Here is a 27858-nt window from a genome sequence, read left to right on the forward strand (position 1 = left end):
GGGTAGGAATGCCTGTGAACGTGCATTGGATTTTTCTGGAATTCCTTTCTCCTACTAGCAAGGAGCTATTTATGTTGCTTACTTTTTCCCCTCAGCATGTGCTGTAGGAGGATACTGATTTCCTCAGTTTGAGAGGACTCCATACCTCATAGAATCAGGTCATTGTTCTCTTTTCTTCATCTTCCAACTCTATTTATTTTTGTTTTCCATTTTGATTTTATTTGTTTCTATTTTGAATTCCTTGGGGTGAACACTAGCAGAAGGCACAATTATTAACTGTCCCTTGGGATGCAGGATAATTGGAGATACCTCATAAAAATAGCTAAAGTATCACCTATTTGTGACATTTCTCAATTACTACTCCTTTTACTAACATCATGCAGAAAAGTCAGGACCCGTGTGGCTCCTGATAGCTACACCAGCATTTGCAAAGATGCAAGCAAGAATGAAACTGGCCCCCAAGAGGAGAATTTGGACCCCTTCTCCCAGCTTCACTGGCTCCTTCCAGACAGCACCTCCTGTTCTTTCTGACTTACCCAGCCCATTTCTCTTTCTCCTGACAATTACATCTTCTTTTTCTTCCTCAAGCCTCCATTTTGCAGCTCTGATGCAAGAGGCCAATAGCGTAGATGGCAGCTACATTGTGACGACAGCATAGGAATACAGCGCTGCTGAGAACAAGGCTGCGATGAAGACTTCTGTGACTTGATTCCAAGATAGCTGCTGGCAGGAGAATGTGGATCATTTCGTGTCTACAGATACTGAACAGTTAATCAGTAGGGTGAAGTGACAAGTTACTGATACACCTTAATCCAAAAGAGAATCTATCTTCCTCTAGATATACATCTCTGTGCAGAGGGGTGAAGTCCAAAAGAATGAGAGGTGCAAAAATATATCAATGTATATATTCACTCACAACTACCTGGCTAATAGTTTAAGTGAGACGTGCTCCATGTCACATATATCCAGTTTTTACATCTGAAGACTTAACTGGGTTTCAGGAACCCAGTGAATTAACAAAATCAACAGTGAGGAAAGATTGAAAGATTTTCTCAATCATTTTTAGTAAGAACTTACATTTGACTGTTTTGGTTAGTGGTGTGGTCATGACTGCAGAACAGAAAAATTAGCTCTTTTGACTTGTGTTTTGTGCTTCAAAGAGTAAGTGACCACATTTTGAACCCGGACTGAGAAGGCTCCAGAGACAGCTTTATAAGAAGCTCTGAGTAATCAAAAAGGAATCCGTACTAAAAGAAGGAAAGAACGAAATGGAGACTTCTAACCAAGAGGATGGCTGAGCTTCCGAAACTTCTGACAGCATAAAAAGACAGGTGAGCTCAGGAGGCAAACAAAACGCTGTCTTTTTTCTGCTTTCAAAGGAAACAAAGAGCCATTGTTGCCTATCAGAGAACTGATACTACTAAAAGCAAATGTAGCCTACTTCAGTATCATCTGTTGGACTGCAGGCCATGGAGCTAAAAGACGTAACAACGTTCTTTGCCCCTGTTTCTGAGCAGCATGCAGTCTGGCTGGTGGTGTAAGATCCTCAGCAGTCTTTGTTTAATCACAAACGTTAAGATGTATTTATTGATACTAACACTACAGCGGGGGATGTTATTATTTAAACAGAAACAGTACACTTTGTCTACTACTACTACCCTCTGCTAAGCCGGAAATGTAGAGACACAGTACAAGTCCAGAACTTCATTTGCAGAGTAGATGTTGCTGGACAGAATTGAGGTGAATGCGAGATGTCTACAGTTTGAGGAGGAAACACAGAGAATTAGAGGAAATGATACTACAAGACTCAGATGAAGACTGTATGCTGTGCAAAGGACTAGTAGATGTTTTGTGACCAGCAGTATTGGTGAGACTCTGCTTGAAGGTGCAAGACTTGAATAGCACTGGGCAGAGCTGTGTGGATGGATAAGTGTGGGCTAGTGGAATTTGTTTGTACTGGCAGCCACACAGTTGCTCAGGACTAGGCTGGTATAGGCTGCAAATTAGGAGAAACTGCAGAGCTGCACAAGGGAAGCCTTGCCTGCACTCTGCTTGGCACCGAGCAGTTGCTATTAATCTTTCACTTCCCTAAGCACTGATATTCATCTAAATTATGAAAAAAGGTTTCTCAAATGCAGAAGGAAAGGTTCTTTAGCTTCATATTTATGAACTTAGATAAAAGAGAACTTGAGATGAATCTGGAAAAGTGACATCTCAATTTTATCATGCCCATCATGATGATGAGTGCAAGTGTGGGCTGATTACTTGCTCCTGACCCTTCTCTTTCCCTCTTGCTTTCTAAGGTTCTGCTTCTCAGGGAACTTCTTTTCACTGAACAGTTCATAGTGTTCTTTGTCTTTTCAGCCTTGTGGTTTCCACTAGCATGAAGCAAGAAATTGCCTCATTTGCAAATAGATATTCTAGTTAATAATAGCAAATCCATCCACTGAGAATATTTCTTGCCTGTTTTGCAAATGGGAACGCTGTTTTAATGGCACAGTGCTGGCACACAAGTGGGAATGCTTGCACCCATTTATGTAACTGCATGTTGACATGCAGTCTATTCACCTGAGAGTTTCTGATGCACCCTGTTGCTCACCAAATCATAATTGTGACAGTGGAGAAAGCACAGCAATTCCATTGTCAACTGAAAATCTCCTGGGTCTAAAGGCTCGCTGAATTTCTGTCATGCAGGGTTTCTGGGTATGCCTTCATTGGCTGTTTGGAGATTTGACTGTTCACCTGGTTTTGATGCTGTTAATTATTAATTTAATAATAATAGGTTTTCAAGAAAAGATAGATCAAGCCATACTCCCAAACAGTATTAGAACAGATTTTCTACAGATTAACTATAGATCCAAAGAACAAAATTATTCATATACTTCGTTTCTTTCAGATGTCTCCTAGATAGTGCATAATTCTTCTTTGGTTTATTTTGGCGTAAATGGAGAATAACCATTCAAGACAAGAAAAACAACTCAATGGATGCCCATAGCCATGAACAAACAAATACAAGGTCCTTGGAGTTCTGTTGTGCTCACAGAAAACAGATGCAGATATAATTAAACTGTAAGTAGGTGGATTGAAGAGTTAAAAGGCTATTTCAGATTTAGTAGAAATAGAGGCTGCATTGCTAACTAAGAATTATCTTGAGTAAGCAAACAAGAAGAAGGGTAGCGCTGTAGTCTGTAGTGCCTGTTTGTAAGAGAACAATTGACTGTAGTAATAGACATGGCGTGGGTCCCAATGGCACAGCAGCTGTTCTGTGCACTGCTGCATATCTCAAAGTTCATGCCCATTGCGGTTGTATCACAAGTAGGCAAAGACGCATAGAGAAACATTTTATTACTATAATTTGCCTTTTTTAGGCCTAGCAGATTTTTACTTTTCAAACACTCAAAGCATGAACTCTTCATTCCCCTGTTAACTCCTTTTTAATTTTTTTATTGGAGTTATACATATATGTTGTATATATAATACTCCAATATTTAATTTTTCTTTAAAATGTAAAAAAAAATCTCAAAGAAAATTATCATTACCCACTTCCTAGCTTTATCCTGCTTTCATCCCCCATCACTAACTTCTTCGCCAATACACAGTGCCAAGACCAAAAACCCTACCAGGTTCCTTTCTGTAAGGATCTGACACAGAAGAAAAAAGGTAGTAATGTTGAATAAAAACTGCGAGATGAAAGGAGGTATGAATTAGAAACCAGTGTCGTATGAAGGCAACCTTTAGCATTTATAAAGAGCAAAACCCAAAACACACTATTTTGCCTTACATTTCACTAGAGAGCATTTACAGTCTATGTCTAGTTATGTCTTGTTTTTAGGGTACTTAATTAGTTGCTGTCATTTTGTCTCCTTTTTAAACAGATGGAGGGTCTCAAGACAGACTTGAAAGCCTTCCCAAAGAGAGGTAATAAAGAGAACATTGATACAAGAACTTGTTAAGACAAATGAGTTTCAAGACAGTGATCTATGTTGGTGAATTTACGTAAAGGATCTTGCAGTCACTCCAACCCCAACACTGCCTGACAGCAGATGTCTTTATGAAGGAAGTTATAGAGAAGAGTGACTGCGACATTGGCCTCTCCTGCTGAAGGCTAGGTTTATTACTCAAAATAAAGCAAAAAGAATAAATTACTAGAAGAGGATGAGGTAGTAGCTAATGCTATCAACTGATCACTTACTATGTTCCAGAGGTACATGCCACCCTGGAGTCAACAAAGCCTTGACATGTTCTGCAGAATGGCATTTAGACATCAGAAGTTGCTGCTTCTGGGCCAGATGGCCTTGCTGCTGAAGCATGTGGAGCAATCTATTCTTAGACTCCAGCATTATTGTTTCGTGGAGAGCTAAGGGTGATGTGGCGTGTTTTCCATTCTCAAATGTGCTAGTATTGCTTGATCCTGGAGGTTCATAATTACCTCACAGCCAATTGTATTTCATATGGAGCCCATCAGTGGAGAAGTCTGTAGATTCATCTGTGAAGAACAGCCTCCAGATGTGTTTGAATTTCAACTCTATAAGGCTGTACAATTCTCCTGTCTCTTTTTGTAATTATCAATTCTTCATCTTTCATTGGAGCACTCCCTTGATTGATTTAAAAGCTGTAATTTAATCAGCTGCCAAGGCAGAATTGGGATGACCAAAACCTATAATGCCACTCCACATACATCTCTAGTACTTCCATTACTTTATGTTCCTTTTCTTTTCCTGTTTTTCTCCTTGGAGGTTTTTCTTCTTATGAACCTTCCACTGGCCAAAAGATCCCACAGCCAGAAAGTCAGAGAATTTTTGTTTTGTTTGAGGTCAAACAATAAACGTAAGTGCCATCCTCCTGACCTTTGTGAAATGCTGAGGCTGCTGTGGTCTTTCTGAGCCTTTATAAGCAAGAGAAAGACTAAGGAAAGGGAATGAAGTGCAGGCACCTAGTTTCATCCTGATACTGGGAGGTCTCAGTATCAACTTTTACAAAGTCACTGATTTTTGTTTCTTGTAGACAGAAGCAGCAATGCAGTAGATGTCTAGCAACGAAAAACCCACAAAGCTTTGTTCTATTTGCACTGCAGGCAGCAAAACATTTTTGACAGACTTGCAGCCTCTAGCAAAAGAGAAAAAGAGCAAAAGTCATAACCTGAAAATGACACTGAAAGAGAGCAGAGGAAATCAAGAATACTATACACATCTTAATTATCACAGAAGTAAGATGTTGTAAATAAAACCCAATGACCCTAGCAAGTAAGCCATGGTGTCCATTGGAAAGAGATGTGATTGGAAAGTAATAAGACTGAGGAATTGCATTAAATAATATGACAAATGCTTTGGGTTTAAAATCTCCCAGAAAAAAAAAAAAAAAAAAGACAAAACAGTGGCAAGATAGACACATAATCAAACTCCTCCTTCCTCAGCCTTAATATCTCAGGGGACCGTGATTAAGGAACCTAAGTTTCTTTTCTAGATATTCTAATGATTTTTTTTTTTCAGAGTACTTGGCACATGAAAAGGCCAAACTGTTAGTTGGACTAAGATGGCCTGCATCTTTTGCATCTATGTAAAGACTACCAAACTTTGGGCACTATATAAAGGAGAAAAAAAAAACCCAACAACCTAGAGTGTTTCCAAACACCATCACTCATTCTCTGCTTAGTAATGTCTCATTAGCATCTCCTGTCCTCAGCTGTGTTTTAGTTTCTAAAAGTTGACAAGTCAATCTAATTACAGACTGAGTTCAGCTTCTGGTTATGGAGTAGAGGGTGATAGGGAAGGACACAAATAGTTTTCTTTCCCATTTTAAAGATTGTGAAGGAAAATGTAAAGCTGTCACACCAAACTACTGTGTAAAGGATATTAAGATATATCCTACCAAGCTCTATTTTGTTATCCATTCCTGCTAGCCACCACTGGTGGTCAAAGCAGGTTTCCAGAATCAGCGTAATTCAGAACTGTACACACGTGTGAAAGTTTAGCTTATCCTGTAGTCTCTTTGCTATTTCATTTCCTAAGGAATATTTGGCATGCAGTTCCCTTGTGCGCGTGGTGACTCTCAGTGACCCAAAGGTCATCTGCAGAGCATCCCTTTGATGCAGCTGTCATATACCTCCTATTCCAAGCATGCCCTCAAGGTTTCCATACCCATTCCAATGGATTCCATTTCTCTAAGATCCCAGTTTAATGGTCTGCTAGAGGCTTTGGTGTGCTCTTCACAGGGGCTCTTACACTGCAGTGCAATTCAATTGCCATTATTTTGTGGTAGTTGCATGCAGTGAACTTTATCAGAGAGGTCCTTGGCATTCATACCCTGCACTGAAGCTAGCTTAAACAGTTAAAAAAACCTTTCACTCCATATGCAGCCTTGATGAAGATTTTTGGGAGTGTTCCCTTGCTTAGAAAAAAAGGAGTCTGAATTAAAGAGTTCAGAGGATTTGTAATTGGAAACACTTCCATCAAATAACGGCTGTAGACTGGAATTCCCTTCTTGCCCTGAGGGGCACTGTGCTTTGTTTCCAAGCTAGGTTAATATTAATTTCCATTTACAGAACCCTTCTACATTCTAAGTACTCTGACTGATCATCACCTGCCACTGAGACACATCTGGCTCAGGGACAGAAGGTGCATTCCCCTGTGATCAGAATTACTGTTTCTTCCACAAAATCTGTTGTTAGGTGTTAGGCTAACCAAGTGAGACCAGGCCATTAGATGGTGCATATAAGCGTAGCCCCACTGATTTCTGTTAACCAAATGAAATTTGACAGAAGATGCCAGGTTCAGACATGCTAGCATGGAACTAAAGAAGTATCCATTTAGTCTTGCCAGAAGTTCAAGTGACTTTGGCATTACATCTTGCTGGGCACACTGGATCTTACAGCATTATGCCAGGATACTGACTCAATGAGGGCTCAGCTGAAAGGGTAGCACCTGCTGCAGCACACCCTTCAGTTTTTCTTGGAATTCTTCAGTCCAACTGTATGCCTAGACTGAATCACTTAGCTTATAACAGTTGACATGAGAGCAGCCTGAAGAAGCATAGCTGTAGGCCATTGAGCGTTGCTAAACTGACTCTTTTTAAACTCAGTGAAGGAAGTCTAGCAACTGCAGTGGAAACTTGTCACAGCCTGTTTGCTTTGGAGTCACCCTGATTCTGATTTTGCTATGAATTTTATTGTTCTAAACACAAAGACCTTACTTCAATTATTTTTAAAGCAGAGAAACATACTCTTGCAGGTGGCAGGAATACAATGCAAGCAATGCCCAATTTTGCTCCTAAAACATTTCCATCAGCTAGTCTTGAACTAGATGACACGCTGTGTGCACCTATTCTCAATATTTTTACATTTTTTCTTCTATAGGTGCTCCTTATGCTGTAGTTGCTACTGGTGATAGGAAACTAAACTATCAAACATATGAGAAGGGATAACTTCCCTTTTTCTAATCAGGTCAACTTCAACAGTTTAGTCACAAATGTAGAAAATAGTGCAAAGTAATGAAGATTCACATATATATTTCAGGTGTTTTGTTTCCATTAACACTCATGGAAAAGGAGCAATTAGATCCTCCTAGGCAGACTTGAAACCATAAATCACAGGTGTCCAACCTTTTGGCTTGCCTGGGCTGCACTGAGTGAAGAGAAATTATCTCAGGCTGCATCTACAAAGGTTGCTCCAAAAGTAATGCCTCCTAATTATTTCCATGGAAACTACAATGAGCACAATAATACTATTTAATAGAGCAAATTCTTGCTACAAAACTCTCTTTTTCAACACAGTCACCACCATGAGCTATGTATTTTCATCAGCAATGGACAAGATCCTGTATGCTGCACTCATAACAGTCTGCACCAGCAGAAATGACCCACTGTCACTTCCACCACTGCTGAAATGCATCACCCGCCACCTCGCTATGCTCACATCCACTGTTTGGTCTCCATAAACATTCAGAAAGTGCTGATGCCATTGTTTCTGCATGGAGGAATTCAGTTCCACACCTCTGCTTCATACACATTTCCACGTCAGATGCCATTCGGTGAGACCGCCCCTCTGCTGCCATCTTTTGCACGGCAACAAAATTTAACAGAATATTGGTGAGAAGGTTTAACCTCTACTGCATACTACCAGTATCTGCCTCTGATGTCTTGGGCCAACAGAATAAAACAGGAGACATTACTTTCAGAGCAGCCCTCATGGAGTACATAATATTTATATACACATATATTAGCTATAATAAAACTTTTTATTTTTGTATTAAAATATACAAAAAAAGAGAGCAACAAAATGCAAAGCTAGTGGGATATTTGACCTTGTTTTTGGGAAACTAACTCATCAGTTGAGTTTGATGGCAGTGGCTGTAATTCTTAGTGAGTTCTTGAGGTGTTTGTCAGATTTTCCATGGAAATTTACTCTTCCTGTGCTTCTTTGAAAACAGTTGTTCACAAGTATACATACTGACAGAAGTGGTGATGTGAACAAGGAGTGACTGTGAAAGAAGGGATATTTCTTTCTGGTAAGATGGGGCTTATAAAGGTCTGGTAAATAGACAGGATCAATTTTTTGATTGCAACTCAATACGTTCCATTTGAAAATTCGCAGGTAATATACTTACATCGACTGAAAACAGAGGTGCAAATATACAAAAAAAACTGATGATTTTTTTTCAGCACTCTTGAAATCTATTCTCAAATTCCTGTATCAAAATGGAAAGCATGGCTGCATATTACTCATTGTTCACAGGACAGTGTTTAACAGTTCCACGAGGATGGAACTGTGCTAAGCACTATCAGAATAATGGCACCTAGTCGCTACTCTCCGGGAGGATAGCTTCTCCATTGTAGGAAGTAGCACAGCTTAGTTAGAATTCAGAAGCCCTTTCCACTGAGCACAAACATAAGAATTTCTTATAATCTCTCTCTGGCACCATTTGAGAATATTTATGAACACTAAAACTGGCTAAGAAACCACCTACATGTTTTCAATCCATGATAAGCTCTCATGAGAACCTATGTCCTACAATAAAATGTGACACATAAAAATGAGTGGACTGGGATTTGTTACTAGATTTTCCATTGAAAAAGGAAGAATTTTCCATTTCACTTGGAAGATCTTTTAAAAAAAGTAGACCAACATGAAAAATATAAAAGTTCTTCTGGGCCAAAAAAAAACCACTTATTTTCAGGAGAATGTCTGGACTCCAGCAATTTCTGACCAGTTACCGTTCAGACCAAAACTTGGCTGCTTTGTCTTGTTTTAGTTTCAAGCAGAAGTGATACTGGTCATGGCATCATTGGAGTTAGCTGTCAGAAAATGGCACAATTTTGCCTTTAACTGTACCCATTAACAAAGCAAGAAAACTTCCTACTCACGATTCCAAGAATAGCAACAATGCCTTTTGAGAGGGGATTAGCTGAAATTTCAAGTGTGCCAGTACTCCTCAGCTCTGAAAGCTCTCCCAAGCAGCAAGATTAGTCTGCAGAAGGAAGCCTGTACAACAGCGATGTGAATTTGGTGTTCAGGATTGGTGACAATGTGCTGAAAACTCCTAACTACTGCATATGAATAAGCACAGTGATACCAAGTGGGCCTTCCTATGGGCACACTCCAGAAGAATTCATGCCTGTGGGAATCTGCAAAGATTAACAACCTTCTAAAACCTAAACCCAAAAATCAATGCTAGATCAACATAGAAGAAGGAAAAAGACTTCTTCCCAGTCTGCATGCATCATACGTACACTTGCTCACATGTTCTTCCCTCATACTAGAAATTCAACATACAGGAGGAATATATGTTAGGATCGATTGAAGGAGGGGGATAAATCTCGTTATGTGGAGTCTGCATTTTATTTGCCTATGTCTGATAAAGGGACAATTTATCAAATGTTTGTATGAAAGTTGGTAATTGTTCCTGTTGACTGGCTGAGGCTTCCATTTTGCTGGCACTCCGTTTTGCTTTTTTGTTTGCATGCAGTACCTATTAGTGACAACCAGTTAGTAAAAGAGAGATATTGTTGCTTGCTAGGGCATGCTGTAACTTTTCAGCCTGGTAATTTTATTAAATCAACCCAGACTAAATATCTTACTTGTGCTGCACTTCCCACCTTCTGATAAACCTTCCACCTGAACAGAGGCAGATGAGGTGTGAGAACTCTAGTAGACTGTTAACGTGTGCCTTGAGGAGTTAGCATTTTTAATGACCCCATGAAATACATGCAAGTTCTAGGTATGTCCTTTATCTCTAGTTTCCTTGTACATATGTGCCATCTGCTTTTTTCTGTCTAGTAGGAGAGATATAGAGTGTTTTGATTAAGTAGTCCTGGAAACTGGAGGAAATAATTCCAGTGACACCCATGCATTCTCAGAGATCCTCTTTTATCAGAAGAGGGTTCTTTCTCCATAAGACAATATCAGAGAGCTCAATTTCTTTACTCTTAACATATAGGCTGATGTTTTGCCAGCTGCTGCCATGCCCATTTGCACGCTGCTGCAAGACTTTTATGAGCTTTAGTAGTGTTGCTTATTTGTTGTGCTGACAAATATCCAGAGGTTCTGGCTGTGTTAGAGAGGCTATATGTTCTCTTTTGGAGAGGAGGCTGGTTAGAACACCTTTAAAGCTAGCCTATTAGCATCAACTAAGCAGCACAGGTCAGGTTCATTCCTATTCCTTTGGTTTATTAGAGTTGTGAGGCCATTCCAGCCCATTTTCAGTTGCCTTCTCTAGTTACAATGAATGGTTTGGTTTGCTCAGTCTGGAAGAACCAGATTTGTATTGTTCAGGTTGAATTTCCCTTTTTGGTGATGTGAGCTCTTCTGATATTTCATTGACAGGTTATGTACCATCTACAGCCATACCAGAGCAAGGATGATACTCAGTTCAAACAGACATATCACTTCTGAGACAAACAGTCTCTGAGGACCACAGTTTAGGCTATGTAGAAGAGCACCAGGGTTCACATGCCATTCATTTCCTTGAAAAGTTGTCAATTCTGTTCCTTGGGGCTGCTATACAGTAAAGGAACTTACAATTATCTTCAGGGGAGCATCTGGCCAAGTGAGCTATTGGCAGAATTGACTTGCACTCTGTTCACTAGAAAGTTTCTTGTTCACTTAAAAAGGATTTTCTCTTTGCAAATTGTTACAAATCAGGGCAGGGGAAAGCAGTATGAGAGGGATATATTTGACAGCTACAAAGCTTTAGCAGTTTTGCTTAGGTTTTTTCTGTCTCTTAATCAGTACACACGTTTCCCTCCACTCCCCACCCCACCACCCCATAACCTGCTGTATTCTTTGTGCTGGTTTCTTCCTCCTCTGTGAAATTAATTCTTCTGGTTCCTACTTAATCCTTTGCAGCAATTTGAGCTGTTGAGTAGAGAGGAAGCTTGAACTATTGCTTAGAAACCAGGACTGAAGCATTAGAAAGGCAGTATCTTCATGCTACAGACAGACTTACTATGTGACAGCGGGGAAATTGAATTGCCTGACTTTACCTCAGCTTCTCCATATATGACTAGAGGAGTGTTACTCACTTCCCTTGGAGGAGGTAGCATGAGGTGTCTGCTGGTGGCATTTATAAAGAGCTTTGAGACTGCTGCCTTAGAAAGATGAACAGTTTTGCTGCAGTTGGTGCTCGACGACTGGACGTGTTTGACAGCACTTTGCACAGCAAAGAAATGAGTGGGCCTGTACATTGTTGTCACAAAGGGGAGATGGTTCCTGAGACAGCTTTTGAAGTTGAATTCTATATATCATTTTAATGCAAAAGTATATTTTAATTTAGACAGATATAAGGCGTGACAACTTCAAAAATTAGAGTAGAGGCTGAATCAGGCAGCCATGCTGAAATATTCCTGGGCAACAGGCACTGCCTCAGGGCCAGCACTTCACTTTGGTTTCCTATCCCAATAAGCATTCTCCTGTATGTTAAACAAAGAAAGACTCTGAAAAGAGTAAAATGTTGCTTGGGAATGCTCAAAGAGCACAAAAGCAGTGAGACAGTTCTGCTAGTCTCTCGCAGAGATTAAAAGTTTGTTTTATACTGAAATATGCTTTGATGATTAAATCCGTAGATGGGTGTGATATTCCAAATGCACTAGTACAATTTGCCAGTGAGAAGAAAAAAAATTCAGAGGCTGAAATTCACATGCAATTTTGCATTTTTGCAGGTAAGTTTTTTTGGATTCAAAGCTCATTTGGGAATGGAAAGAGACATAGGTTCAAGTCCCTGCAGATTCAGAGCAAAGGTTTTCCTCTCCAGTCGCTCTGAATTAGGTAGAACAGGAACGCAGCTCACTCAGTCTCCCTCACATGGTATCAACAACTAGAAAACCCATTATGCTGGTCATGCAAGACAATCAGAGCTCTCCTTTTGGCCTTCTGGCACACTCATGAGAGGATGATGTAAGACAAGAGATGAGATAACTAAACACAGAGATCATTCCTGCTGCTCTTTTCCTTTCAGACAGAATTTAGCCCTTGTGAGAAGCTCAGAACTGACGTTACTGAGGTCTGAGGTTTCCTGTTTACCTCAGAAAACAAGCGTAGCACAGGCTGTGGCAGCGCAGGCTTCCATAGAATGCCTCAACAAATCATCTTCATCTTTCACCCAAAGGGACATGCCTCAGGAGTGCAGGGATGATAGTATCTTTGCAACATACCACCACTGCTCTTTCAAAGCATCTTCAGCCCAAGGATCTTAAAGGACTTTCCAGGTATTCCTAAGCTATGTGCCCAGCACATGCAAGAAATTCACTGATCTCTGGAGATGAGGCAGCCAAGTTTCCTCCCCCCCTCCCAGAAGTAAAGCACACACCTCCTTCTACTGCAGGCTATGTCTGCTCTCAGCATCAACTTAAGAGGACACTGTAAGTCATGTAGAACTTTGTAATGCTGGCACACATCGTCTATATAGATAAGTGGGACAGTTCACACTTCTCTTGCTGTTGCTTCGGTCTTTTTGTGGCTCTTGCTGGATCATATGTTGCAGATGATATGAGGAACAGATTTCCTATAACCGCATCCCAATATACATAATCTCTCACTAAATCCAAGTTTGAGAAGCATTCAGCATAGAATCATTTGGCACTGTTAGAATCAGGCTGTTGATTTTGCTATCCATAGAAAAGTACTCCAATTTGAAAGTGTTTAGGACTAAAATATAATGAGATAGGAAGACAGAAAGGACATCACTAGTGGATGCTGCTGCATGAGAAGCCATATTGTTTACTGATTTTCCTGCTTGAAATGGCAATAAATGGCACTTAGCATGCAACAGGAGCAAGAATAAGATCTGTTCATAAGTAGAAAGAAAAATGAAGAGCCTTCATTTGAATACAGGTAGTATTTCAGTTAGGACATCCCTTAAGAGCTGAATTGCCTAGGATTCACTGTATGGGACTTGAAATCAGATCATACACAAACTTAGTGGAAATATGGTTTTAGTAAGAGTTGGAGGAGATCCCAGATGAATAACAATCAGATTCCATTTCAACCTTTATTCTTAGCCATCTGCTTCTTTTGTACGTGCTGCAAAAGGTTAAGAAGTTCAGGAACAGTATCTGCATAGCACCTTATCCCAGTCCTGGGACATTCTCTGGCTGTCTCACTGTATCAGAAACACTAACAATTTAATAAGAATGATTAATTTAAGAGTGTGATGGTGACAAATAGCACATAACCAGAGCATAGTCTATTTCAATCAAATGCATTCTGCCTTGAGAAAACTTTAGGGACAAAGAATGAATAGATGGAGAACTGATGCCTGCTCAAGTGAGTAAGTGACCAAAGACAGACTTTGTTTACTCTTGTGGCTACCAGTCTGATAACAGTTATGATGCTTCACCTTTAAAGAGTAAAAATTGCACAGAGGCCTCCAGACTCCCTATTCTGTACTATACCTTGGATTCTGTACAGATCTCCCTCTGCGTCACTCAGCACATTTTGCTTTATTTCTTTTTAATGAGGTATTTCCTAATATAACCCTTTGCTACAGTCTCTGTGCCTGTCTCAGAACTGTTGGTAAGCTGATCGCTTCGAAACATTGCCATAGCACCTATGAAGTTCTATAATTATTAGAGCTGGACAAACTGATTCTAGAATGAAGAATATCACAAAGTTCAATGGATACATTATTCATTGACTTTATTTGCTCAGCTACAGAGTTAGTAAAAACCAATTTATAAAATGACTCAATTATTGTCATTTGCTTAGTTACTGTATAAGAACAGAATCCTGCTTCTCCTGATATCAAGAGCTGACATTCCCATTAACCTTGTTGATCAGATAGGAGTTACAAGTCCCCAAACCAGATATATCTGTGCATAGGCTATGTGAATGCCATAGATGCCAATACATTTGCAGTAAGGTTCTATTTTGTCTTAAGTGTTCTTTTAGATGACTGTTCTCCACAAAAATCCAATCTCCCATTGGTATCTGAAATTTCACACTAACACAAATTCATCCAGGACTTGACTATAAATTTTTTTTTAAGCCTTATTTCTAGAAAGCACACAGACCAGTTCAGCATTTTCAGCTATGTAAACAGTGAAAGCTGACTACTCCAGGCAATGTCTTAACAGTGGTACCTGAACCATGCAGTTGAATTAAGGCACACAGTTGCACCCACTGGCTGAAGTAGGAAAAAAAAAAAAAAAAAGCCTGTTATCTTTTCCTCCACTGATGCCTCATACACAATTCTGCACTGTTTAGTAAAGAAGCTTGAGTTGTCCTATGATAGTAATCACTATGAAATCTCAATAAATGCTAAAAATAATGGCCCATTCCAACTGCAACCTAACCATGAGGTTTCAATCTAATACAACCTGTTTTTCTAGATGAGAAATTCTATCCAACTAAGAATGGGTCACATTTTGGAAGTTAAAAAGGAACAGCATCCAAGTCCTGCCATGATAAGAGGAAGAGGCTGTCTCTTCAGATCTTAAGCATTTGAAGAGGATTACTTTTGCAAGATAGAAAAAAAAATTACTATGCTTAAACTATGCTATACTATCCCAAAAGAGCATCCCTCTGGAACACTCCAGCATACCCTTCCAGTGAGTTTGTCTGTACTGGATCCATACTTTGGCAACATGATATTCACTGTCTGATTACTGCATAGAGCAGAAACAAGCGCTAAGGTACAAGAAATTAAGGCAATAGTTGTTCCTAGACATAAAGGAGTTGGAGTACACAGTAACTGAAGACATGGAAACAATGTTTGACATGTCTAATGTATTCCAGTTATTGCTTTAGTTTACTTTAGGAGGAAAAAAAAGGTGGTGAGCATTACAGGGCTTTCAACGTGGCTAGAAGAGTGGAAGAATGCAACTGTTCTGTGCAAGAGTACAAAACTCTAGTAAATATCCTCAAATTCATAGTGGCATCAATTATTCTGAGTTTGGGAACCTGGAAGATATGCTTCAAATAAAAGAAAAAAGCAGAAACAGTAAACAAGACACAGCCAAGTAACTCACTGCCCTTTATAGAGATGAGTTAAGTAGTGAAGCAGTCAATACCACTGTTAGCTACAAGACAATTTTGCAAGGGAAAGAGGAAAAGACTGAGGATCCGTTCTCTCCTTAAAGAGAAAAGCCCAAAGCCTTATGTAGTTACTGCCCCCAGCCCTCCCACTCCACCATGCTTCCTTGAACAAGGGAGAGTGGCATCAATGGAGGGAATTCCACAGCAGCACAATTTAAAAGCGTCATATCAGAGAAAATTCTGACTTGCAAGAATTACATTTACTTTTTTTTTCCCTCTCCTCTTTTCTTTTTTACTTCCCCCCCCCCCCCACACACACTTTTTTCCTCTCTAGTATTCAGCTTTATATGAGATGCCTGTATATCAGGACTGTAACATACTGCTTCCTTGTACCACAGACAGACATATACCAATACGTCCAGTGATATTTCTTCAGTCATTTTGCAAATATCACATAATATAGCCTCACTTACAAAAGCAAAGTTTCCTGATAGAAACTGCATTTCACAGTAAACCGTCACATAATTTTTGTCTACTGTTGCCAAGGTATCTCTTCCTTATAAAGATCCATACTGCAGTTTTTGTGTTGTGGGCCTAACTGCTACCACACAGATCAGAGAGATAAATATTCTTACTTCTAGCTTAATTTGAAAATATGCCGTCTAGAAGGAGAAGTAAGCATATCAGTTTTGTATGAGCTTATACAGCTTGAATAAACACTATCAACTGAGAAACAACTGTTACGATGGGTACAACGAGAAGAGGAATAAAATGCAGTGAGAGGTAAGTTTATACTGAGCTGGAGATCTGATATATGATGGAGAGGTCAGCTGAGAATCATGAAACTATCAGCAGAAATATTCTTATCTAATTTGTACATGCCTGTAACACAATGGAAAGTGCAGCAATAGCAGCAGAGCAGCAAGGTTCTGACATGGTGGGGGGGGGGGAGAATCTACTTACCCTTAGAAGGCCTCAGGTAGGCAGGAATCTCCAGCAAGATAACCTTTAAATGAGGTCTGGGAAGGGGAGAATCCCTTCTTGTCACTCAGGTGCATTGCATGCACTGCAATCCCTTCTTGTCACTCAGGTGCATTGCATGCACCTGAGCTCCCCTGTGTTGGTCCTGCCTTCCTACCAGGTGCTCAGTCACTGCTTCACTTAGCATTTCTGCTACAATGCTGTTGGCCAGTATATCATGACCAGGGAGGAGGCAGAGATAATGAAAGTCGTAAGGAAGTGGTTTTCTAGTTAAAATAGAAAATGAGGATACACAATGTATATTTGTTTCTTAGTGCTATTTACTTACTGGTTTTGCAAGCAAGGCAGAACAACATTTATCTCAAAAATAACAAGGATGCCCCTCTTCACCCTATTCAGGAGTTTTTGTCAGCTTGCTGTGAGGATGGATGTTATTCAGTATTGCTTGTCCTCCACTATGAATTGCTTTTGATTCTCTTTATTGGGTGACTGCTGACTGTCTAGCATGATTCTCATAGTTTGTCCCAAGATCAGTATCCAGATGACGTTAGATGTCTCAATCTGTAGAGACTATACAGTGGTCTACAGCTGCAACTCAAACCCTACCTTTCTCAAAGGCACAGTGTTATGGTTTTGTGATTTTTTTGTTGTCGGTATTCCACATCATTACATCATGTAAGGTACGGGCAGTTAAAGGGTTAATTCCCCGGTTACTGTAAACTGCCTTTTTTGGTGTGGCCCTCTGAGGGGGAGGGGAGGAGGTGCACTCCCCAGGGGTCTTTGCGGGAGAGGGGGTGGTGAAGCCACGTGGGAGACGTGGGGTCTGTTCTTCCCAGCCTGGCGGAGAAAGCACATGGTCCTCCTGCATTTTACTGTGTAAGATTTTCAGCCTGTAAACCCTCTATCATAATTCTACTAGCCTCATTTTGATATATTTAGTAAAATTAGTTGTTCCTCCTCAGATCGGTGCCGCTGTTTTTTTGTGTTAGATCCGTCTACGGGTCCCCCTCTTCCCAGGTTGCGGCTCCGCGGCTTCTCTGCCGCTTTAGCCGCCGGACCGCCCGGGGCTGGTTCTTATCGCCGGCGATTTTTTTTTTCTTTCCTTCCTCTTTTCTCGTTTTTTTTTCCTTTTGGGCCTGTCCCCCCTTGTCACGGACGCAGACCCTTAGACAATACCGTGACACACACAAAAAGTAACCCTGAATGGTTTCCCTGTCTTTTCATACATTTCAGGACTATATCTGCTGTGCAAGTATACTGGTCTCTGCTGTGCAGAAAATCAGGTATTAACCCTTTAGAAAACAAAAGTCATGGGAAGACAGGAATTCTGACAGTCCAGAATCAGGACACATAGCATGAGGAACCATATCTCCCTGTAGGGTAGGATGGGGGTCGAGCAGCAGAAAACATGCAAGTGACATAGAACTAAAGGACCCTGGGGAGAGAGAACTCCTAGCACAGGAAGGAGGGTATTTGTTCTCCATGGCACATTTTATAAACTCTTATTTCATCAGTAAATGCAGTGACTAATAAATCTCTGTTACAATTTGTTTGCTCTGGAGTTACATGGAAAACAACTGTTATGACTAGCTACTCCCTGGACACAGGGAGCTGTGTTTCAGCTACAAGCAAGGCTGACCTACCTCACCTAGGAGTGTGATAATTGCACTCTCCTCTTCATATCTGTGCTTACCTCTGGGCTTCTCACTTTTTGACACTTGTTTGATTAAAATCTGGTTTGTACTAGGCTTTTTTTTCCCATGAGTCTGAGTTGTCTCTTTCCACTACCTTTTCTTCAGTTTTGGGATCTCTTCATGCACTGCACTCTTTACACAGAACAGCTGCTGCTGAAAGTGGAATTTCCCCCACCACACATCTTCTAAGGCTAAACTAGAGTCTAGATAGAATCTGCTCATCACCAGGATCAAAATTTCAATGTTTCCTAGTGCTAAAGTAACCACAGATGCCAATGCTGCCACTTCTGTTGCTTCTTCCCAAAGTGGGAAGTCTCATTCCCAGCATGTAGGGTCTGGAACCATCGCTGATGTAGCTTCACAGTTAAAGTGTGAAAGCACAAATAGCGCTGCCAGCTTATGCTGAGCCACATGGTGTCAGCTTATGCTACAGCCCTGTTGGCACCAGGGTACTAATGCAAATTTGTTAAATCTCAGTTGCTAGAGGAGTCTGCCCAGCTGTAAGTACCACAGGAAGGTCCGCATCAGCCATCGTGTTTCAGGAGCAGAAACACAATCAGTCCCACAGCTCCTCACTCTGATTTCCAGTAATTGTTTTTGCAGCTTCCCTGAAACACCTTGGCAGAAGCCAGTCTCCCGTAGTTCATGAAAATCTCTTATATTTCCAGAACTACCTCATTTATTTAAAATGAAGGAAAAGACACAAGGACTCCAGTAGCTGGTGGGAAGCTCAAAGCTTTATTAAGTAGAGGATTTCTAATTCAGATGCTTTCATAAGTTAAGATTCCCTACAAGGCACTAGCTAGCTGCAATAAGGCACTACAGAGTGATTCAGTAATACAGACATATGTAAGCAGCTCATCTAATTCAAGATGAGCTCTACATTTGGCTGCAGATGCAGGATATGTAGGTTTCTATAGTCATGACTGACTGAAACACTGATCTTTTGGCCAAGTGTATGAGTGTAAGCTGACATTTGTATCTCAGTTCTGAGAAAGGACATGGATGAATAATTAGCATATGCAAGGCATCAGGTTAAGAGGTAATGTCTTATCCATTTTTGTGGTGAATTTTTTCCAAAGCTGTCCCACCAGACAGGGAGTATAAAATAATCCAGTTCCTCAAACTAAGAGCAGTCTAAACTGTCATCATATTTAGAAATTCTCTTGACTGTATATTTTATGTCCTAATAGTGTTAAATCCTAGGAGTTGTTGAGCAATTAAGTTAGGGAAAGGGAACACCTTTTATAGCTTTTCAAAGTCTGAAGACATCTCATTAATCCCACATGCTCTTCTGCTATTCTAGCAAGGTCAGGTGTTTATAAAGCCTCAAGAAATTGTGAAATCTCCATTTAAACAAAAAGCAAGTATCCCTAATGTTTGTAATGTCCTGCACATCCTGTTTTTTCTTGTTGTACACCTCTGTTAGGAAACCACTCCACCTTCAATTGTAGGTGTAATTGAAGCAACATAGACAAGACCCAGGTAGCTGCAGGTCTTATAGAAACTGGGTTTCCAAAGCCAAGGCCCCAAACCAAGGGCCTGAAACAGTTTTCTGCAAGCCAAGCCTCTGTCTTACTATGCTCAACCACAGTCGTCTTATTATAATGTTTAGTGTCAAGCCTCAACATACAGCAGTGTCTGAGCAGCTCAGAAGTAGGATTGGCCCCATACAACAATCTTAGTGATCTTTGGTGAGTACACAGAATAAAACCACTACAGAAATACAGTGCATCAGGCCAACGTGGTAGTAACTAGCTTCCAAGCACTGCAATTCTGGTGCAGTTCACTATCATGCTACAGCCAGCAGTGAATTCAGAGTTACATGCGAGGGCACAGGACTGCAGTTATACAAGCAGCAAATCTACCCAAGGATTTCCATGCTGGGACAAGTCTGCAGAAGGCACTGTTGCTAAGGTGCATGAAGAGCTCAGTGATGAGCCATTTCTGTGTATGAAGTCAATTTTCATGTTTATGGGATTATGAATGTATTGAACAGTACTCCCTCATATAGATTTGTGTCATTCTTCAGTGCCGAGGGACAGTTTGATTTCAGCCTCTAGAAAATTCCAGGGCTTTCTTCCTGTATTAAGGAGTTAAACATGAGCCATGTAAGTGAGCAGCCTGTAAAAGCCTAAGCTTTATTAAAAACAGATCCAGTACTCAGTCACAACAAACACCCCTTTACTGAGCCCAATTCTGACACATTCGAAAAGTAAAAACGATTTATTTTTACTGGAGGAAGAGACCTAAAATCCATATATACCTCACAGTCATAGTAATTGGCAACCCCCCAGGATTGCCCATTTCACTAATACAGTCCTCAGCTTTTTACAGTGTTCATACAGATCAGCTCAAAATAAGAGAGCAGAAAAAGGTATTTAGTCTGCTAGCAGGACACTCAGGCAGAGTGCTAGATCTGTTTAGGAGGACTACATACTCACTGGCATTAGGCTGACAAATTGTAATTACTATATGAAGAACTGGAGGGTATTTGGGGAATGCTCATCAGTGTAATTAGAAGTGAGCTTTTGCCAGCTACTTCCATTTTATGTAGTTATAAGTCTATTATTTGAACAAAGAAGAAACAGCCTTTGTGTAGCACAAAACATAAAAGGTAAGAAAAGATGTTTCAAAGCTACAAAATGACTCTGCCAGCATGCATTTGCAGACATGTAATTATTCCATTAGATGTATAACCTTTAAAAGAAATGACTGTATTAAAGACAATTGAAATTGAGAGATGCTGTCTTAGAATAGATCAGATACTATCTTGGGAATGTAGTATTGTATGCACATACCATATTTCTATCAAGAAATTAATCAATACAACTTCTGTTTATGGTAATTATTTCATTGAAATGATTTCTGGAGCTTACACAACCTCCCCCTCACACACACTTCAGATACCACAAATAGGAAGCTGCTATATAAATCTGAACTATAGTTTTGGCTACAACTTATTAAACCTCTCTTCGCTCCCTGGAAGTGCTACACGTGTCACTAGAGGATCCTCTCCATGTGATTAGTTGTACACATACAGTTAGAATATCAGATTGCTCTTTTATGCAGTAGCTGTTCTTCCTCAGTACAGCTATTCACCCTGTTAGCAAATTAGAGCAAAAGGCTCTAAGTGGCTTGTCTATCACAGATAGTTATCAATTGTTTGCCCTCTTTGACAGGGGATCTAAAAAAGGCTGGTAGTGCACATTGGGCTATTGTATGTTCTAATATGCAGCGTTTTCTCCCACTACAGATGTGTTGCATTCTTTCTCTTAGTGCTTCCAAAGCACCAGTACAATTAGCCACACAGCGCACAGCTGTCTGCTGGTTTTCCTTTGGAGAAGAGAAATCCAATTTAAATTGATTGAGCAGATGGACTCCCCATTGGCATGCGATTCAATGATACTTCAGGAGAGGCAGCTCCCCCAAGCCCTCTGGCAGCCAGTGGCAAACTCACTTCCATCCAGGAAACTTCTTTCTGGGAATTGCTCAGCAAGTACAATCACTTCCCTCATCCCTGTTCCTACTGTGCCTTAGGAAAGAAATTAATAGCAAGAAGAGAAGCTTCTGAGGGAATCGCTTCTGCTGGCAAATAGGAGAGCATGAGAATCATCCCTGTAAACCTAAAGAGTACTTCCTTGGCTAGTAATTCTACAAGAGACACCAGCATAGCTACATCACAGATAAAAGTACTCCTCCACAGAGAGCTTTCAGTAATGCTAGCTCCTTCCCAGACTATCCATGTGTCCCAAACCTGGTTGTTTTTGTTCAAGCTGCTGCCTTTAACAAAAGGCACTGTGTGTGTGCATACGCACTACACCGCAGCCACTGCTTTGCAGGACAGACTTGTTTTTGTGCAATAGATACCTGATCTTAAGCTTCATCCTGCAGACAGTTCCTGTCACCTAGACTGACTCTGGTTCTAATGAAGTTAGTCCATAGATAACTGAGAGCAAGTGTATCATCCTTACCTCACCTTAAGTGGGTTACTCAAGCTGAAGCACCAAGAGTCACAAAACTGCACAGAGTAACTCACCACAAGAAATAATGGCAGTGGGTCCAAGAGCTAGCCCCAGACTTTGCTTATTTGTGTCACAAGGATGCTGCCTGGAAAACTGAACCCAGACATCTGACTGGACTCTCCCTCTCTAGTTGACTCCCAGGGCCTGGATGAATACTAGCAGCTCCTTCCATTCCTTTTTCTGCTTTTGCCCATTTCCAGCACGTAGGGGAAATCCTGGCAGTCAGCCCAGCCTCTCCTTGTGGGCTTAACAAATGGATTAGATTTCCTTCAAGTGTTTCAGGGTAACAAAATGGACTTGTCAGCAGCAATTTTCCCTGAATAAAGTGAGTCTGTGGGTGACATCTTTCCAATCTTCCTCACTCTTGATAGCAGTCTGGAGCCCAGATCCTTGGTGAAGGAAATTTCTGTCAAGTAGGCTGTCAGCAACAAGAGAAAAGAGAAGGAAAACATCTAAGTCTGTAGCAGGGGAGCATGCCCTACTGAACTGGAAAACAAGAGGCCACAGCTCATATTCTCTGCCTCCTGACATATTACTGATTCTGGACTTCAGCTGACTTGTGGATGCAAGCTCATGCTATCCTTTTGTGCTCAGATCATTTTAGTACATGAAATACAGGATCTCCACCAGTCTTCTTTGCACTGAAGAGGCAAAACACCCCAATTTTCCCCCCAAAATCGTTGTACTCATCTTCCAGTCACGCCCTCACTTTTCCCCAAGAGCTTCTTCAAGCTAAGAATGGCTATGCACAGGAGAAATGCCTGCTACAGATATTGATTAATGTAACCATAGAAATCCTCTGTTCAGGAAGATATGGCATTAATATCTACACCCCTTGAAGCAGATGGTGATAAATAAATGGCATATTTGACATATCTGTTTTAATCACCCAACCAACTAAAAAGAAGATCAGCTCACACCAGCACTGGCTCAGATTGTCCTTCAACGCAGGAAATCCCATTTCCTCAACATGGTGCCTTGTGCTTATTCTTCCAAGCTGTGCTGTTCTGAAGGACCCACAATAGCTCAAAACCACATTTACATCATCATGTCACATTGAATTTTCACTTTCCAAACAGTAGCGTATGTGTACGGTTTATGTTACTGACATCTTGAGGCATTTTTATGGGGTCTCTAAAAACAATATATTCCAATGAGAAGGTGGAAATGCTCTGCCATGTCCTGTGTAAGCCCTTTACAAATATAGCACTTGCCTTTCAGATCGCTAAAGGAACTAAAGATAAACACTGCTACTTGAGAAGAGGTTTCTGTTGAAGATGTGGAAGCAGTAACAACTTGGAGAGCAGAGTGAATCTACAGCCGTAAAAATAATAGATATTGGAGTACATTAGGAAAGGGGAAATAGAAGCTAATTAGTCTAAAGATATCTTTTAGAGTTTTCTGGGCCAACCCACACAAATTCCAAAACATCATCTTCTGCACAATTCTTCCCCCTACTTCTTTTGTTGTGGTTTCATCTTCAGCAGTCTACCATGTAAATTTGACTGCAGACTGCTTCAGTCTCATTCTGCTCTTTGGGGATTAACACTGGGGCATTTTTGGACTGACTTCAGAAATCTTTGGCAAGATAGAGAAGATTACTAAGTCAGTCCATTCCCAAGATGCATCCTGTGTATGCTCAGGTTGAGACTGCTTTTATTACTGGGAAGGTAAAATAAAACGACAATACAGCTTTTTTCCTTGCATTTTCACACTTGCAGTATTTTGGCTTCTAAAACCCTTGTCCTCTAACACAGGATTTATCAGACAGTCAGATTTGTGAATCTGGATTGTGTAGCTGTTTTTCAGAGATAGCCAACATCAGATGTTCAAAAGGAAAGAGCAGCAAAAGTTACAGTAGATAACCATGGGATACCAATAAAAGCCTCCTAATGCTGAGAAGTTTGAGCCCTATATGCTGACTTTGGGAAGGACCTGCATTAAATGTTCTAACGGGATAGTTTTAAGTTCTCCAATTCCTCTCTGAGTCTTGTCACATTCTTGCTATCAGCAGTACCCAATAACTATGTTGAGTCCATCCAACTTAAGAGCAGTTAAATAATTTGAAGTCCAGAAATGACCTTGAGTTTGTTTTTAATTATGCATAGTTCTCCTGTGACATAAACTCTGCCCATACTCAATTCCCTCCACAACACCAACATAATGGCTTACAACTAAGACCAGAAATTAAGACAAGTTAGAAGTTTTAGTGAGGATATTTTGGAATGAATAGCATAGGATGGGGAAGAAACATCTAGTTGCTGAAAGGTACTCTTCTTTTGAAAACATAACCTCTATCAGATCTCACCTATGAAGTTACAAGTTTACTGGAGTCAGAAATAGATCTAACACAAGAGGGAAGTGATAGAAGGAATAAGACCTATAGCTAATGTTAGCCAGGTTATATCACAGCTCTATTGGTAGAGGTAGCACTGAGCTATATATCGGGGGGGGGAAACAGAAGTAGGACTGTGCAACTGACTTTTCATAAACTTACCACTATTAAATAGTTCCTGTTTATGGCTCTCTAGCCTATGTCTTACAAAGAATAACATCCAGTAAGACCTCATTTAGATGAATTCTGTTCTCCTTTGACTCCTTCTGCCTTAATCTTCTCCTTCTAGGCCACACTTCTCTGTGACTCCATCTGTTCTCATGGCAGCTATATGAAAAAAAAGACAAACAGTAATAGATTCCAGGAAATCTGAGATATCCTGCATTACAAAAAAATTGCTAGGGATCTTGACCTAAAGTTTTTATTCAAAAGATGGAGTTTTAAGTATTACAACTTGCATGGTTTCTCTTTATTTACTGACACAATATCGCTTGAGGGAGCACCATATGCCTTTCAACATTATCAGATTTTTAAGGACTGATGCATGTTTGTGCCCAGGTCAATGCTACTGACTGAATATGTGGGCCTGTAGGGCCTGAGTACAAGGCTACAGATATTAGGCAAGCACTGGCAGTTGGAAAACCCAGTGGTCTTCTTCAGTCTTTGCAGGAGGGGTCATGCCAGCTATACTATATCATACAGAATCATAGAATGACTTGGGTTGGAAGGGGTGTTAAAGATCATCTAGTTCCAACCATGGGCAGGGTTGCCAGGCAGTAGATCAGGCTGCCCAGGGCCCCATCCAGCCTGGCCTTAAATGCCTCCAGGGATGGGGAACCCACAACTTCTCTGGGCAGCCTGTGCCTCACCATCCTCTGAGTAATGAATTTCCGCCTAATATCTAACATAAATCTCCCCTCTTTTAGTTTGAAGCTGCTCCCCCTTGCCCAATCACCACCTGCCCATGTAAAAAGTCTGTCTCCCTCCCATTTATAAGCTCCCTTTCAGTACTGGAAGCCCACAACGAGCTGTCTCTGGAGACTTCTCTAAGAACAAGCCCAGCTCCCTTAGCCTTTCTTCAAAGGAGAGATGTTCCAATCCTCTGATCATCTTTGTGGTCTACCTGTGGACCCACTCCAAGGCAGAGTAGAGAGGTACAGCCACCTTCCTCACCCTACTGGCCACCCCTCTTTTGATGTGGTTCTGGATACTGTTGGCCTTCCGGGCTGCAAGCACACACTGCTGCCTTATGTCCAGCTTCCCATCCACCAGGACACCCAATCTGGAATTGCCTCAACCCTACTGCAACACTTTGCACTTGGCCTTTTTTTAAAAACCTCTTTAGATTCTTTTGCGCCCACTTTTCTAGCTTGTCCAGGTCCCTTTGAATGGCATCCCTTTCTCCTTTTCTATCAGCTGCATCATTCAGCTTAGTGAGGGCGCAAACTTGCTGGGGACATGCTCAATTCCGCTAACCAGGTCAATGAAAAAGATGTTGAAGAGCACCGGCCCCAAGACAGAACCCTGGGGGACACTACTTGTCACCAGCCTCCACCTGGACATAGAGCTGTTGACCATAACCCTCTGGCTATGACAATCCAACCAATTCCTTACCTACTGAACAGTCCACCCTTCAAATCCCTATCTTTCTAATTTAAAGATGAGACTGTGATGTGGGACCATATTGAAGGCCTTGAAGAAGTCTAGGTTCCTTTGTCTGCTGATGCCATCACTCCATTATAGAAGGCCACCAGACTGGTCAGGCATGAACATACAAGTGCAACAGTAATGGTGCAACAGAGAGATGATGCAGTATGTTAGAGAGAAGCATGCTCCATGCAGTCCCATTGAGAGCAATCTTCACTCTATGTTGTTCTAGCATATCTTGTAGTCTAAAATTGCTAATGCAGGAAAACCCAGAGCTGTTCTTTATCTAGGTAAACAGACCATATTGGATATTTGTTTAATTAAAGTTGACCTCTGGAGAACATGGAGAAACACGGATTTCTATGTGCTATCTAGGTTGGGAGTTTTTCTTTTTTGGCTAGTGGGAGAAGAAGAGGTTAGACTTCTTAACCTTAATACAGCTCTCAGCAGTTGAACGTCTCTATCCTGGGACATCTACCATCAACACCAAGCTAGTGGGCACTGATGCTTGAGATGAGCAATAAGACTGAATGAACATGAGCCCCAAGTGCTTGTTTTAAGGGAAGATACATCATTATGACAATTTTGGGAAAGTTTGCACAGTTTCAGTCCTTTGGTTTACAATCTAGGTAGCTGGAGAGACTTTCAGTTACTGGAGCTCAACTCTCATACCCTCCACAACACCAGTTTTTAAGAGAAAAGAGGCTTGGCTCTTTCAGATTCATAGCTGTAAAGGCTAAATCACATGAGTCAGAAGGCCTCTTTGCAGCACAGTCCAGTTTTTTAAGAAGCCAGAAAGGTAGAGCTAACTCTTGAGCCAACTAGACAGCTCATGCTAGCCAGAAGGTTTGGCACAGGCCTCTCTGAAGTTTGTCATAGAGCAGGAACTGCTGTGTCCAGACAGTTTGTTCATTGATACCCTCCTCTGAAGCTGCAGGCAGCTGGCTGGAGGATACCTCTTGTCAGCAGCAATGTTAAAGACAACTAAATAAAACTCAGTCAGTTGTTTTCTCTCAGAGGAGAGGAGGATAACATTTCAATTGACAACACAGGTTACTACTGGGTCAAATGCAGCTTTCCCTACATTTAAGGTAGGACTGGACTGTCAAATCCTTGCCTCTGGAGCATGTGTCCCAGCTAAACAAGATTAAGGCACTGACAGGCTCAGGCTGTTCCCAGTCTTCCTCTAGCAATGTTGTTTGTCCTTGTCCTTTGCTGCTCCTCTGCTTATAACTCGGAAACTGCTGGTTGCATTTACCTCAATAGGTACTTCAAAACTGTTCTCCCTCTCTATTTGCCCCTTTAGCACCAACCAACCCTGTTCACTCTCCCAGAACATCTTCCCTTCTTGCTGTGTTTCTGTTGCAAGCTTTCTTTAGGGTACAACCAAAGAGATGACCGTAACACAATAGTAAGCACAACAATAACAACAGAGCAGCAAGATCTCAGGCTGAAGCAAGTGAGGATTCACTCAAAGGCAAAAGCCAGGGGCACAGAAATAAGGGAAAGACACTGCCCTACCTTCAGAAGGCCTCAGATACACAAGTATCTCCAGCAAGATACAGTTGCTTCCACTGCCAACCCTTAAATGAGGTCTGGGAAGGGTTGGATGCTGGCTCCACCCCTTCTAGTCACTCAGGTGCAGAGCATGCACCTGAGCTCCCCTGGGTTGGCCCTGCCTTCCCACCAGGTGCTCAATCACTGGTTCAAGTC

The 27858-nt window shown here is 41.1% G+C and overlaps 1 protein-coding gene and 2 long non-coding RNA genes across 5 annotated transcripts in view; 2 read left to right on the plus strand and 1 right to left on the minus strand.

Moving 5' to 3' along the window:
• IQSEC3 (IQ motif and Sec7 domain 3) overlaps positions 1-27858 on the plus strand; it is a 100630-nt gene that overhangs the window by 12055 nt on the left and 60717 nt on the right. The gene's annotated exons all lie outside the window — the stretch shown is intronic.
• On the plus strand, positions 581-4150 carry LOC110395261. Of its 2 annotated transcripts, none has more exons than XR_002436267.1 (4): positions 581-1065; positions 1161-1331; positions 2897-3069; positions 3876-4150. It is a non-coding gene; the product is annotated as an uncharacterized LOC110395261 (long non-coding RNA). The 2 variants fall into 2 exon arrangements; XR_002436274.1 differs by having other exon boundaries at positions 584-882.
• LOC110395257 lies at positions 20815-27715 on the minus strand. 2 transcript variants are annotated; one of them, XR_002436265.1, is made up of 4 exons: positions 27667-27715; positions 24661-24825; positions 23082-23188; positions 20815-22581 (listed from the first exon to the last, which is right to left on the minus strand). It is a non-coding gene; the product is annotated as an uncharacterized LOC110395257 (long non-coding RNA). The 2 variants fall into 2 exon arrangements; XR_002436262.1 differs by lacking the exon at positions 23082-23188.

This window comes from Numida meleagris, chromosome 1, assembly GCF_002078875.1.
Source record: "Numida meleagris isolate 19003 breed g44 Domestic line chromosome 1, NumMel1.0, whole genome shotgun sequence".
In the NCBI taxonomy this organism is placed as follows: domain Eukaryota; kingdom Metazoa; phylum Chordata; class Aves; order Galliformes; family Numididae; genus Numida; species Numida meleagris.